Consider the following 16,520-nt stretch of genomic DNA (forward strand, 5'->3'; position numbering starts at 1 on the left):
GAGCTGGGTTCACTCAACAGTAAAGGTACTTAAGATGCAGTGAGGTGGGTTCTCACTCAACACAACAGGTAGTTAGATGCAGTGAGGTGGCCAGGTGGGTTCACACTCAACATAACAGGTAGTTAGATGCAGTGAGCTGGGTTCACTCAACACAACGCTAGGTATATGCAGTGATGATGTGGGTTAAGTAAACACAACAGGTACTGGGTAGTTAGATGCAGTGAGCTGGGTTCACTGAACAGTATACAGTAAAGGTACTTAAGATGCAGTGAGGTGGGTTCTCACTCAACACAACAGGTAGTTAGACTTAGATGCAGTGAGCTGGGTTCACTCAACACAACGCTAGGTATATGCAGTGATGAGGTGGGTTAAGTAAACACAACAGGTACTGGGTAGTTAGATGCAGTGAGCTGGGTTCACTCAACACAAAGCTAGGTATATGCAGTGATGAGGTGGGTTAAGTAAACACAACAGGTACTGGGGTATATGCAGTACTGGGTAGTACAATGTGCAGCTCCCTGTCACACACACAGGCAGTCAGTCACTGAATGTGCTGGGCTGCTGGCAGTGGCACACACACTATCAATTAGCAAGGCTGTGCATGCAACAAAAGTGTCAGAAAAAAAATGTACAGGTTGAGCTCTGAAAAGAGCTGCTGCTGGGTGCTTTAAAAGCAATATTAATCAGTCAGGAACAAGCAAAGCAGCCTAGAACCTAACTAATCTGTCCCTAAGAGAAAAAGTCTGCAGCAGCTGTCCCTTTCCTCTCTCTAGCAGGCACACGAGTGACTGTAATGGCCGCCGGAGGCTGCCTTATATAAGGGGGGGTGGGGCTCCAGGGCTTACTGTAGCCTGAATGGCTACAATGTGCCTGCTGACTGTGATGCAGAGGGTCAAAGTTGACCCTCATAGTGCATTATGGGGCGAATCGAACTTCCGGAAAAGTTCGCCTGGCGCAGGCGAACGCGAACCCCCAATGTTCGCCTGGAACCGTTCGCCGGCGAACCGTTCGGTACACCTCTAGTCTTCATCCCCATTGGCCCCATCTTCTCAGTAACCTGGCAGCATATTACATTACAACATGTGCTGGGTCACAGAGAAGAGGCTCCATTGCAAAAAAGAAGACAGAGATGCACAGAGCCAGGGACTTATGGAGAAGTGCGCCAGCTGGGATAGGTGAACCGCTTCCCTGACGAAAACTCTGCAGGGATCTGGAGGACCACAATTAAGTTGGGGGGAGACCTGGGGGTGGCTCAGCAGCTGACTTAGGGGCCCTGGGGGATGTCTGTCTGGGGAGCCCCTAGGTTGGTTTTGCCTGGGGTCTCCATTGTAACTAGAACCAGCCCTGCATCAAATGAATAGCAGACTTTATAAGCTGATATAGAATCCAAAGATTCGGTCAAGTGGACAGAAGATCTGTATTCATCAGCAAACATATGCACATTCTAGAGCAAGTGAAGCAATGTATGTTGACCAATGACCACCCTGCCATCATATACCCAAACCTCTGATTGTTTTGGTTGGCCTGACTCTTTACTTGGTACATATATAAAGCTGGCTTGTATGCTTTATACAGCATTTCCTGCACAATGGGAACTTGAATATCAGCACTCAGTGTCTCACAGTATCTTGTTTTTTGCTACCTGCAGAGCTTTGAAGAACATTCGTTTTATTTTGTTGCTGGACTGGAGTTAAATCTCAAGTATGTCTGTAAATTACCGTTCCTTTCCTACCTCAGCCCACCCATATTCAGGTCACTTTACATTGAGATTTCAAGCATCCAAATTATTTATCTTTGTTGAAATGAGACAAAACAAAAATGCTGCCTCATGTTCTGTATTCAATCACAATGCTTTGTTCATATTTATTTTGAACTGAAATAAAAAGATGCTGTAATCTGAAATTATGAGTTTTATTTTTCTTCATACAATTGAGCACATAAAATCGACTAAATATGCCTTATTTTCAGACTGCTATTAAACTGGATGAAAGCCATGTAACCACTGTCTTCACAATACATTTTGAATTATATCCCTTTTTAGAATTCAGAGATTGCTGGAGATACAGAGAAGGGTCATTTTTTCCAGGCTTGTTTTTGGATAAAACTTTGGGCAATAGTCAGCACAGTCTGTGTCCAGTGCATTACAGTCATGTAGGTGCCAAGATACCGGAGCCAACTTTTTGTTTTACTTGGTTAACTAAGTCATTCTAAAATCATTATTATATACTAATTAGAATGCAAATTTTTGGACCTTTTTAGCCTCTTACACACTCCTAGAAGTTCTGGTTCACCATGAGCTTGCTGGGCAATCTGTTACTCTGGGTGTTTCAAGTCCTACCGCATAGAGCCACATTAATCCATGCCATGTACTGATGAGGACCAACCAATATGAAACAGTCTGTATGCATGTTGAATTATTGTGGCTCTGTACAATTAACAAGATTACACATCAATACATTCCAGCAGTCCTGAAGGTGTTTTGACTTTCAGGGACAACAAAGGCATGGTTTGCATTAGGCCTGAAAAATTTTAGGAAAAAATTGAATTGAGCGATTTCTGTCCGAAATCACGATTTCGATTTTATTCATGATTTCCTTCAAATCAAGAATTGTTCCTAACCTCTATGCGCTCTTTCCCTGTCTCTCTTTGTGCCCCCTTTGTCTGTGTCCCCCCCTGCGTCTCTCTCTTGCCCCCTTTGTGTCTTTATGCCACTTTTGTCTCTCTGTGCTCACGCTGGGTCTCTCTCTGTGCCCATCCTGTATCTTTCTGTGCCTGCCCTGTGTCTCTCTGTGCCTCTCTCTGTGCCCCCAAGCTGCGGCAGTGCTGGACATACCTTCCAGCACAAGTCCAGCAATGCCCGTCTATCCACTTTGCCTCCTGCAGGCTCTAATACACGGCATATTTCCTGTATGACATGTGACATACAGGAACCAGGAAGTATGCTGTGCACAAGAGCCGGCAGACGGCAAGAGAGGACGCACAGCTTTGGACTCGTGTTGGAAGGTATGTCCAACACTGCCGATGCTGCCGGCCGCACATGTTGGGACTTGGGTAGTGTTGGGAGAACACCTAGATGTTCGGGTTCGCCAAACATCGCCGCGATGTTCGGGTGTTTGCGCCGAACTCCGAACATAATGGAAGTCAATGGGGACCCGAACTTTCGTGCTTTGTAAAGCTTCCTTACATGCTACATACCCCACATTTGCAGGGTATGTGCACCTTGGGAGTGGGTACAAGAGGGAAAAAAATATTTGAAAAAGAGCTTATAGTTTTTGAGAAAATTGATTGTAAAGTTTCAAAGGAAAAACTGTCTTTTAAATGTGGAAAATGTCATGTTTCTTTGCACAGGTAACATGCTTTTTGTCGCCATGCAGTCATAAATGTAATACAAAGAAGAGGTTCCAGGAAAAGGGACCGGTAACGCTAACCCAGCACCAGCAGCAGCACACGTGATGGAACAGGAGCAGGCGCAGGAGGAGAAGGCCATGCTTTTTGAGACACAACAACCCAGGCCTTGCATGAGGACAAGAAGCGTGCGGATAGCATGCTTTTTACCGCCATGCAGTCATAAATGTAATAAAGATAAGAGGTTCAATAAACAGGGACCGGGCGTCAACGCTAACCCAGCAGCAGCAGACATGATGGAACAGGAGGAGGCGCAGGAGGAGAAGGCCACGCTTTCAGGTGCAACTCAGGCCTTGCATGAGGACAAAAAAATGTGTGCGCAAAGCAATGCAATGAGTAGTTTTCAGGACACAATGGGCTATTCGGAGGAGCTATTCCCACCCCCACAATCTTCTACCTGTGAAAGGTCAATGGAACAGCCACAAATGTTGTGCCCGGATTCACAACCTTTTTCTGTGGAAAATGCACCTCGCACTGAAATGCAAGGCGAGGCCGAGGATGAACATGACGTCAACAACTCAACATGACGCAAAATGGGGGCGGAACAGAAAGCTGCTTTCAATGTTTTGAAGGCCTTAATTGCCTCCGGTGGCCAGTTAGATGCATCATTCATCACACCCAAATCCCAGAGCAATGTGTGCAGGAATTTGAATCGCAGGAGGTGTACCGAGATCATCTGGACAAGTGACCAAGTGACCAAGTGACAAGTGACCAAGTGAAAAGTGACAAAGTGACCAGTGACAAAGTGACAAAATGACAAAGTGACAAAATGACAAAGTGACAAGTGACAAGTGACAAAGTGACAAGTGACAAGTGACAAAGTGACAAGTGACAAAGTGACAAAATGACAAGTGACAAGTGACAAAGTGACAAGTGACAAAATGACAAAGTGACAAAGTGACCAGTGACAAAGTGACAACTGAGAGGTTGTTCTGGGGAGCTCCACTGCACTCAGTCGCATATGAGGAGAGGTCTCGTCGGGACTGCTGATCCTCCTCAGCTTGCTCAAAGCCTTGAGGGTTCCTGAAGATCCTCTGCTTGGAGTTCGCCGGGGTTCAGCTTGGTGTCGGGGTCGGCGGTGTCCTCCTCACTCCAACGTGGCAGATCTTCTGTTGAAGGAAAAAAAAAACATTGTTAAAAGTCCAGTACCGCTTCTGAAGGACTCACCAAGAGATGCAGGAGCGCTTTAATCTAGCGCACCATCGCTCGCTGGGTGATGTCCCTCCCTACGCGCTGGAATTCTACGCTGCACATGCTAGCACGCTTTTGCGCAGTGCCGAGGCGCATTCCAGCAGCTAGCTACCAAGCTTCTGTGGATCTGATTGGGCCACCATGTTGGATCTCTGCCAAGTCCTCCAAAATTTGGAGCAATCCACGTTGCGTGACTGAGCAGTGACAACTCTACAGTCAGCATTACAATACCACTGCTGTGTTTACTGAAGAAATCAATGTTGAAGATGGAAACCCCTGGCATGATGCAAGTGGGGGATTCTGAAGATGAAAACGATCAGCGTGATGATACCAACATCAGGCAACCTGCCTCAGGAAACGCTGGTCCCAGCTATGACAAAGAACAGGACGAGGAACAGCTGGAGTTGGAGCAGGAATTGGATGCCCCCACTGCCGAGGGACAGAGCGGTGCACGTTGGACTTCCACAATTTAGCGGGAATGGACAGCAGAAGAGGAAGAAAGTGATGCTGGTGACGAATATGGTGCATCACAACAATCACAACGCTCACAAGAACATGAAGACAGAGGAGTCTGGCAGGACTCTCTGGCACACATGGCCCAATTCATGCTAGACTGCATTGAACGCGGCCTGCGTATTATTCACTATTCATTATTATTCATTATTCTGGAATCTGGACAACACCAATTACTGGGTTTATATCCAGTTTATACAAACACAATGTTAAAAAACTGATTGAAGAAAGTGTCAGACAGGTCAAAAATGGAACAATTCCAGCAGGCCCTTGAGGATGGAGACTTTAGAGAGGAGATTGACATCCTCCTCCTTCTCTAGCCAGTTGTACGCCGACAGACTGACTTCAGCAAACCCAGGAGGACCAGGAGGGCAGCAAAGAACACAAGCTGCTGCTAGTGCCGAAAGGGGAATGGTATTGGCAGTGTCCTTGGAGTGGGAACATTTTCTGACACCCATGCAGCAGCCCACAGAACAGCAATCGGGCAGTTCCACGTCCTCCAACACCAATCGCCTGGAGAAGATGGTCAAGGTCCAGGACTACATGTCAGATGGCGTAGCTGTGTTGAACAATCCATCTGCAGACAGACGGTGAGTGTGACAGGCAGCACAGAAGGACCATGGCAACTCACTCATAGTACCACAGTTTGATAGTGCTGCCCAAAAAATTATATGGATCCGTGGACCCGGGCACTGCGGGCAGTACTGGGAAGTGGGAACGCAGATTTTAGTACCTAAACACACGATACAACATGTTTTCCGGGGTCGGACTCTGAGGCACATACAGATGGTCCCGATCATCATCCTCATCATACAACTCTTCTCCTGAGTCTGACCCACCCACCACCTCTGCCACCCCAACATCCCCAGACACAGACCCCTCATTGTCCTCAACATTAACTTGGGATGCTGGCCTGAGCCAGACCTCCTCCTCCACATCAGGCCCCATCATCTCCTCAATGGCAGCCCTCATTAATCGCTCTGGCGATGGACCGATGGACACAACGTTCTCCTCTGGGGAGGGCTGCTGCTGACCACTGGCTGCTGGGGTGGATGTTATAGCTTGCGTGGGGCGTTGGCTGTTGCTGTTGTTGGGAGTGCTGCTCACAGCGGAGGTCTCTGAGGAACTCATGGTGAGCTCATATAGTGGTTGGCGGTGAGTGGAGTATTACTGATCCCAGCAATATACACACTGACTGGCAGAGTACGCAATGCTATATAGTCTGGCTGAGCCGTGTACACAGAGTGGCAGTACACACAATGCTATATAGTCTGGCTGAGCGGTGTACACAGAGTGGCAGTAAACACAATGCTATATATAGCGTGGCTGAGCGAGGTACACAGTGGCAGTACACACAATGCTATATAGTCTGGATGAGCCGTGTACACAGAGTGGCAGTAAACACAATGCTATATATAGCGTGGCTGAGCGAGGTACACAGTGGCAGTACACACAATGCTATATAGTCTGGCTGAGCCGTGTACACAGAGTGGCAGTACACACAATGCTATATAGTCTGGCTGAGCGGTGTACACAGAGTGGCAGTACATACAATGCTATATAGTCTGGCTGAGCCGTGTACACAGAGTGGCAGTACACACAATGCTATATAGTCTGGCTGAGCGGTGTACACAGAGTGGCAGTAAACACAATGCTATATATAGCGTGGCTGAGCGAGGTACACAGTGGCAGTACACACAATGCTATATAGTCTGGCTGAGCCGTGTACACAGAGTGGCAGTAAACACAATGCTATATATAGCGTGGCTGAGCGAGGTACACAGTGGCAGTACACACAATGCTATATAGTCTGGCTGAGCCGTGTACACAGAGTGGCAGTAAACACAATGCTATATATAGTGTGGCTGAGCGAGGTACACAGTGGCAGTAAACAATGCTATATATAGTGTGGCTGAGCGAGCGGTGTACTACTGTTCCCAGCAGCGACACACAATGACTGGGGGGGACCCTGGCTAGCGTGGCTGGAGAGCGAACTACCCTGCCTGCCTACCCAAAGCTAAACCCACAGAGAAATGGCGGAGATATGACGTGGTTCGGGTATTTATTTACCCGAACCACGTGACCGTTCGGCCAATCAGAGCGCGTTCGGGTCCGAACCACGTGACCCGTTCAGCCAATCACAGCGCTAGCCGAACGTTCGGGGAACGTTCGGCCATGCGCTCTTAGTTCGGCCATGCGGCCGAACGGTTTGGCCGAGCACCATCAGGTGTTCGGCCGAACTCGAACATCACCCGAAGAGGGTGATGTTCTGCAGAACCCGAACAGTGGCGAACACTGTTCGCCCAACACTAGACTTGGGGGAAGTTTGAAGCCACTACTTCAAACTTCCCCAATGCAGAAATGACGTCATCACGGAAATTGAAATTTCAGGCCTAGTTTGCATATTCAGCAGTGATGCATTGTGGGAGACATCATATGCTCACTCCAACCTCAATAACTACAATTCCTTCTGTTGTAAGAAGGCAAATTTATGTTTTGCATAGCGTTTTAGTAAGAAGGCTTTTTGGTGGTTTTTGGCCCCTTACACACTCCTAGGAGTTTTGGTTCACCAAGCGCTTGCTGGGCAATCTGTAACTCTGGGTGTTTAAAATCCTGCCACATAGAGCCACATTAATCCATGCCATGTACTGATGAGGATCAACCACACTAAAACAGTCTGTATGCATGTTGGATTAGATTGGCTCTGTAAAATTAACAACTTGACACATCGTTGCATTCCAGGGGCTTTGGAGGTATGTTTTGGCTTTCAGGGACAACAAAGGGTCGATTTGCATATTAAGCAGTGATTCATTGTGGGCTGGGCCATCAATAGAGCATCACAGGGGAGAGAAGTGTATGGGTTCTAAAGGATTCTGGGGCCCATCCAGGAGGGTCCTACCATGAAGCACATGTAGGCAATTATCGGACACTTGCAGAGCCGGGACAAGGTCCTCCAGCACCCAAGGCTGAGACACCAAAGTGTGCCCCTCCATCCCTGCCACCCCAGCCATCACACACTGATTACTATTAGACTAAGAAGCGCCACAGGGCCCACAACCTCCTCAACACCTTACTATCTAGTTATCTGGCTTGCAGTCACTGCCATGTATCCCCTTTTCTTGTTTCTTTCTGCTTCAAACACAATTAGGAATGAAAGCTGAATGAATTGTGCGCCCCCTCCTACACTGCGCCCTGAGGCTGGAGCCTCTCCAGCCTATGCCTCGGCCCGGCCCTGGACACTTGATCAGAGCTGCAAGTTCTGAAGGGGATGCGTGTTGGAATAATAAAAATCCTGAATATCATTCAATAGGAACACCGGCTTGCTGTCTCTCACACAGGCCTCCTGATCAGCCTTCCCTGTTGTGAGTGCTTTTTCTCATGATTATTGATTTCAGTCTCTGAACCCAACTCGGGTTATCTTTAAATGGCCACATTGTCAGACTGCATGAAGCCATATTGCCCATGGAACTTTATTGCTGGATACAGCTGATTGTTGCTACCTCAATTTATTGGGTTGCAACTCAAAGATTGTTTTTGCCATTATTTGTGATGCTTCATTGATGAACTTGAATGTTTATTTTTTAAGAAAGTGCTACCTATTAAAGTGATGGTAAGTACTTATGGGTTATGTAGTTTTTACAGGTCCACCTATGTAGTTTTTGCACCTGGGCAGTTCCTCTACCACTACTGTGCAATCTCCTAGTGGATTACAGATGATATACTATGCCTAGTACACACAATGAGATTTTCTGGCAGATTTACTGCCAGATCGTCTATTTCCAACATGTCCGATCTGATTTCTGTTCGATTTTCCGATCGATTTTCCAAAGAAGTAAATGGAAAATCGATTGGTAAATTAAATCAGATCGGACAAGTTGGAAATAATCGATCTGGCAGGAAATATGCCATAAAATCTCATCATGTGTACTAGGCATTCGGATCAGCACCCTCTAGAGGAATACTGATTGTTTACTCTAGATTTAAAAGACCAGAGAATAGAAGATCATTGGCAAATACTAAAGTGGATAGTCACAGTAAATTCCAAAGTAAAAAGGAGTCAGAGTGACACCTACTATGACTATTTCATTAAGCAGCAGGGAAGCATTGTGGCAGCTCTGGAATGCAACATGCTGGGGCTGACGCTGTATTTTCGTCTCTCTTTACCTTCCTCTCTGAGTTAAGCCCCATCTACACCATTCAATTTCAGGCGCGATCTACTGAATTCGATTGGATCGAATTTGATTAAATCCGACATGTCCGATCGGGATTCGATTGTTCGCGTGATCAATTTTGGCTAGTTTTCAATGCAAATCGATCGAATCCCGATCTGACATGTCGGATTTAACTGATCTAATCGAATTCGTTCCAATCGAATTCGATGGATCGTGCCTGAAATTGAATGGTGTAGAGGGGGCTATAGGCTGGTTCAGTGGCACCGGTAGAAGCAGAGTACCCATCAGGCCACACAATAAGTCATCTACCACTGATGATACAATCTAAACCCTCTCTACACCATTCAATTTCAGGCACAATCGATCAAATTCGATTGAATCAAATTCGATTAGATAGATTAAATACGACATGTTCAATCGTGTGATCTATTTGCATAGACAACTAGCCAAAATCAATCACAGGATCGATCGAATCCTGATTGGACATGTCGGATTTAATCGATCTAATTGAATTTGAGTCAATTTCAATCGATTGCGCCTGAAATTGAATGGTGTAGAGGGGGCTTAATTCTTTGCAAAAGCAGAAAATTGCCATGGCAGTTTTCCAGAAATGGAAGTGGCTAACTAACAAAACCTGGATTGTAAGGCACAAGCCGTCAGTTTTTAGACATTTTCCCTGCTACTCTGTTCTAACTTCTGTTGCCTGTGCTGAAAGTGTTGATTTTATTCCAGGAGGTGCACTTTAACAAAGTCTAGTGCAAGCGAAGCAATGTGTAATGACCATAGACCAATACACTGTAACGATCTGCTAGTGTGTGTGGGCTTTAGCAGACAGACAAATATCAGACTTTGCCTGAAAGGGTAAAGTCTTATAGACAGTAACAGTAGAAGGCAGAACAACACTGAATACAGATATAAGAATGGTCAGACAAATCGAGTTGGCAACAGATCAGATTGGTCAGGTACAAAATCGTCAGGCAATCTCTAAGTGAGTAATCAGGCAGAGGTCGGCATCAGGTCAGATTGGCAGAGGTACAGAATCGGCAGGCTAAATCTAAGTGAATAATCAGGCAATGGTCGGCAACAGATCAGATTGGCAAAGGTACAAAATCGGCAGGCAAAGAGAAGTCAGAGAAACAAGCAGAAGTCAAACACAGGTATAATCAATATATAAATAGCTGAGCTAGTATGGAATCCCTGGGGTCCTGCCGGTTCAAGCCACACACAGAACTGACTAAGGTCTGAAGCCTTCACTGCGAAGTGTTAGCTAGAGCAGACAGTGAGCAAGTGTCAGAACAGTGCTTAAGAAGCCCGGGTAAGCAGAAAACCACGCCCCCGAGCCGCTAGGCCAATCAGGAACCGGAGGTGGAGCCATGCGTGTCAGCTGATAGGTGATCAGCTGACACGCTTCCTTAGAGCATAAGAGGAGCGCCGCTGCCAGTGCATGCGTCCACCCTCATTAACAGTCTGAGTAACATGCAGCCGGACCTCCGCATGAACACTGCCGACACCATCCCTGTCAATGCGGCCAGCCGCAGCGGAAGTCCCAGATGCGCTGCCAGCGGGGGCAACAGAGACTGACATGGTAAGTGCAGGATTACTGACATACACTTTACCATATACCCAAACAACGGATCATTTTGGGTGGCCTGACTTCTTACTCAGTACATAGCTGACTTATATGCTTTATACAGCATTTCCTGCACAATGGGAACTTGAACATCAGCTCTCAGTGTCTCACAGTATCTTGTTTTTCGCTACCTGCTGAGCTTTGAAGAGCATTCATTATATTTTATTGCTGAAGTTAAATCTCAAGTATGTCTGTAAATTACAGTTCCTTTCCTACCTCAGCCTCAGCTCACTCATATTCAGATCACTTTAAATTGAGATTTCAAGCATCCAAATTATTTATCTTTGCTGAATTGAGACAAAACAAAAATGCTGCCTCATGTTCTGTATTCAATCACAACGCTTTGTTCATACTTATTTTGCGCTAGAATAAAAACACGAAACTATGAGTTTTACTTCTCTTATTACAATTGAGCACTAAAGAAATCCACAAAAATGCCTTATTTTCAGACTGCTATTAAACATGATGAAAGCTTGCAGCATTGCTGTAGTGTAACCACTGTCTTAGCAGTACATTTTGAATTATATTCTACTTTAGAATTCAGAGATTGCTGCAGAGAGATACAGGCAAAAAAGGTCATTTTTTCGAGGCTTGTTTTTGGATGAAACCTTCGGCCAATAGGTCAGCACAGTCTGTATCCAATCCATTGCAGCTACATTAGTGCCAAGATATTGGGGCAAACATTTTGTTTTACTTGGTGATGGTGAACTAAAGGTGGCCATAAGCTAATTGATTTTCTCATTTCGATTCTTTGCAGATTCAATTTATCTGCTTGGAATCAATTTCTCAAAATGTCAGATCAATCAATTTATATCGATTTTGACTAAAAATCAATGGAAAGTATCAATCAGACGGGCTGGAAAATTGAAGAGGAAAGAGCATTGGAAGATCGATGACCTATAGCTTAGCACTGCAACAAACAGTGCAACTATACAGTTCGATTGATTTTCAATGGATACCCTGCTGGAAATTGATGTGCAGTGTATGGCAAGAATCAATTCCTTCTGAATCAATTCTTTTCAGTAAGGAGAAGGCTGCTTAGCGGATACGCAGCGGATCATTGCGGGGCTTAGATCAACGAATGGGAATGGATTTTCCTGTTCATGGATCTCCGGGCGAGCGGCCGGCGGCGTGTTTACTAGCGGGAGTGCGCGCTAGAGCGAGCGGGAGCACGGGCAGCGGCGGGAGCGCGGAAAGTACGCATTTCTCCGTCCCTGGGGGTGAAAGGATGGAAAAGGGGACGGATAAATGCGTACGCGTGGGGGTAAAGTGGTTAAAGTCAATGGCATGACTTTAAAGGTTAATAGCAAAACAGCACATAGCTTATTGGATAGCACTCTCATCTTGCAGTGCTTTGTCTCTGGTTTGAATTCCAGCCAGGGCACTACCTACGTGGAGTTTGCATGTTCTTCTGGAGCCTGTGTGGGTTTCCTCAGGGCACTCTGGCTTCCGCCCAGATCCCGAAAACATAGATAAGTTAACTGGCTTCCCCTAAATTGGGCCTGGACTAGGATGGAGATATGACTGTGGTAGGGATTAGATTGTGAGCCCCTCTGAGGGACAGGTTGTGAGAAAATTATAAACTCTGTTAAGTGCTGTGAAAGATGTTGGCGCTATATAAATACTAGAGAATAATAATAATAATAAAAGTGCCTATACATGTTAGAACCACCAAATTTGCTAGGGTATGTGTAGGAGATCAGTGGCAACAAGGGAGGGGAAATGGCCAAAAGGTTGGAACGGCATAAAGACAGCATAACAGTCAATCACCCTGAATCAAAATGAAATTTTTCATTTTTATTGAGGTGGTCAGTGGACACAGTACAGCACAACTGCTTGGTTGGACTTGTACAGTAAGTAAATACATACTAAAGCAGCATGCATTAACTCCTAGGAATGACAGTTCTCTATGTTGGTTGTACAATACATCTAGTTAAGAGACAATATGAACCTGCAGTAGTAGTACAGTACCTACCTAGTTCTACACACAGTTCTACCTAGGCTACACCAGCTGAAGGAGTACTATGTGACAATACTTCTCTCAGTTCTAGGTGCAGTACAGCTAGCTGCAACCACACTGGACTCTGGACAACTGCAGGTACCTTCAGGGCCGGATTTAGGCCTAGGCCACCTAGGCCATGGCTTAGGTCATGACAGGAGCAAGGGCACCAAAGCAGCAGACTCACTGGTGCAGCATTTGCAAGCTTGCAAATGCTGCAATGCACGGAGATCAGGAAAGTGCCTGACCGCGGTACTCTGCTGCTAGCCACCTGTGCAGCGCCCACCTTGCTCTCTGAGTACGTTGGCGTTGTAGCGTGCGGCTACGGACTTGGGCAGCATTGGAGACGGAGGGGAAGAGGAAGCTTCTGCTCTGGAGACGAGCAGAGAAGTAAGTGACACTGATGGCTGCTGTGGTGTGGAGGCAAGCGGTACTGAAAGGAGGGGGGGAGTAGGAAAGGGAGGGATTAAGGAAGTCATCTAACTACCTATACTGGGGTGGAAGGGATCATCAGGCTACCTACACTAGAGGTAAAGATGGGAGGGGTCATCTGGCTACTTATACTGGAGGGAAGGGATTATCTCGCTACCTATACTGGAGGGAAGGGGGGAGGGGTCATCTTGCTACCTATCCTGAAGGGGGGCGGCTGGTGACATTGGCCTTGGGTGGCAAAGAGTACAAATCCGGTCCTGGGTACCTTGCTGTCCACATAATTCCAGTTTATGTAAATCTGCACTGTCTTAATCCTACTTCTCAATAGCTGTCAATACATGTAAGCAGTGTAACTACACACACTTACCTAACCACTTCAGAACACAATAATTCCTACAAATATCACTTCTGCATATAATACACCTTTTAAATCACGGTTCTGAATTGAAAAAAAAAAACAGATCTAACTGCAAGCTATCTCTTTGTGATGCATAAACTTCTCCCCCTGTCTGTCTCTGCTAACACACAGAGAACGCAAGAAGGAATAAAAAAAGCCCCTCCCACTGCCCCCTTTATATCTGCCCGTGGTGTGATCTCTTCTCATCGGCTGTGTGACCATTGCTATATATAAAGCACAGAAAACCTCCACCAGCAAAAGGAATGCTGTTTGCCATGGCAGACAGCCATTGAGCGGTACCTTCGCTTGATTTTGCGCATTGCGTCCGTTCTGCATATAAGGAGTGAGACAGGTTGTCTCTCACTCCTCACGCTATCTTAACGTCATGGCCATGCGGCTTTTGGCTGGTGCTGTAGGTGAGAACAGTATTTAGATTCAGCCACATCCACAATTCTTCAAAGGACGGAGCCACCTCTGGGAGTGGACCGTTCTGCCATCCAACACCATCAGTGGTAAAAATGTTTTTAACTTTCAGTGCTACATTCCATTGCCAGTCGTTCACCTCCAAGTATTACAGCAGTTAAGGAAAAAAAAGCTTCTGTACTTTGTTAACCAAACAAGTAGGTAGAATTTTTTTTTTAAATTAATACCTTTCAATAATAAAAATTGTTTACTTATTATTTTAATAAGTAATACCTTTTAGTAATACCTTCAGCTAACATCTGGAAATTTGCCTGAAGAAGGGGACTAGATCCCACAAAGCTTGTATAATATAACTTTATCAGTTAGCCCTTAAAAGGTATTACTTTTACAAAACTGCAGTTAGGGAAAAATCTTAACTTTGGTAATTGTCCTATAAACCACTGACACTGAACCAGCATACAAATCAGGTGTTCTGACCAAAGTTTGATTACATTAACTGCATGCATTCAGACACGACTGAAGCCACATGTATCTGCAAGACAGCCAAGCTACTGGTATTGTTTAGAAAAATAAATAAACATGGCAGCCTCTGTATGCCTCTCACTGTAGGGTCAGTTTTGTCTCCCTAGTGCAAAGTTCTTTCTTTGCAACTTTCCTGACTAATAAAACTTATCAAACTAACCAAAATCAATCCTCACTGTTCACCATATTTGAGTTTCAGTGTCAGCACTAAGTTTACCCAATGTCTTCAAATTTTGAAATCGAAGACACAGCAGCCACCTGCGTCACTGAGTTCACTATAACAGTAGAATTTATAAAACTGAAGGTGAATAGAAAACTTCATTATTTCTGTGGTAATCATTATCTGAGAGGTATTCTGCAGCCCCGGAATCTTTGTGGACCTATGCAGCTGCCTATGTTGTCTTTACAAAAATCTATTTCTAATAGTTATTGCAGGTTTCTCACTGCAGCACTGCTATATGTCAGGTTTGCAACACATAATTATTTCTTATTCAGTTTAACCAAACAGATGCATTGCTTCGGAGCTGTAACATTCTGCTTTGCAAGGTATATTGAAAACAAAAAGCTTTAGGAGCCTTAATAAAAGAGAAAAACTGTTTCAAAATAGACAACCAGCAAACTTACAATATTTCCAGGGGTCTACTTTCAAAAAGGTTGTGAAAGCTGTCTGGTGGAACATCAAACAGGAAGCAGAGGTAAAATAATAGCTATGAAAAAGTACATGAAAACCAACTCCTAAGTGGCCTTATTACAACTGACAGCATTAGCCTGGTGCTGAGGTGGGCAATTACTATATGCTCTGTCTCCAAGCTGTAAATACTTTCATGACAGAACAACAGAACACTCGCCATCCCTGCAGACCTCAGAAACCTTCATCATCACTCATTCTTAAAGGGAGCCTGTCCTCTTTACATTCAGCCCCTTAACATGATACTAGATGTAGAGTTTAGAGATATGGATGATGGCAAACTGAACATGCTAGGTTATATGCTGATTAATGAACTCTAGAGAACTGCTTGTTGTGAATGAGATAGAATGGTACAAATTTGTTGACAATGTTTATTAACTATCACTCATGTTAAACTGACTGCTCCATGAACTCTGTGAATTCCTTTGACTCCACAGTGTCCAAAACTGCGTACATCATTATACAGAAAATCCACTGACAGCTGCAGCTACCTCTACAATAATAGATTTCATAATCAACATTCCAGAAGATGCAGCCAGGCCAACAGGTACCATTGGGTATGAGCTGGGATTCATAGCCATAGGCCAGACTTATTATAGATATGGGCAGTGGTACCCTCCATCAAACCTTTATTACATTGTTGGGTTCTAGGGGAACTAATGGATAATTCCAACCTGAATAACAGCATGCAGAGCTAAACTAGGAATGAATGAGACTTTATATAGTTGTGTTTTGCTGATAATCCACCATCCCATACCATCCCTGCTCTATATAGCATTTGTTAACAGGTGATTGCGACTCTTCCTCCTAATTAATAAGGAAAGAGAAGCATAACTTACTCATACATCTAGATCTAAGCTCTCGATACATGTGCACAGGAAAATAATTATAAATTAGCATTAAGATGGTTCTAATGACCCTAACATTACTTTAACTCCAAGCCTTTGACATATGCTGGAGATGTGGGATAACCCTGGCACATATCTATCCATTTGGTGAAATTGCCCAGCATCAGTAAATTTTGGCGTATCATTATATAAATATCCAGGGAATGGTATTTCATTTTTTAACCTGACGGACTGAAAGAGCGAGAGCTGCAGCCACTAGGGCACACTCACTAGGCAGTAGCAGTGTTATGGAGTCTTGCC

This window comes from Hyperolius riggenbachi, chromosome 7 (assembly GCF_040937935.1).
Source record: "Hyperolius riggenbachi isolate aHypRig1 chromosome 7, aHypRig1.pri, whole genome shotgun sequence".
NCBI lineage: Eukaryota > Metazoa > Chordata > Amphibia > Anura > Hyperoliidae > Hyperolius > Hyperolius riggenbachi.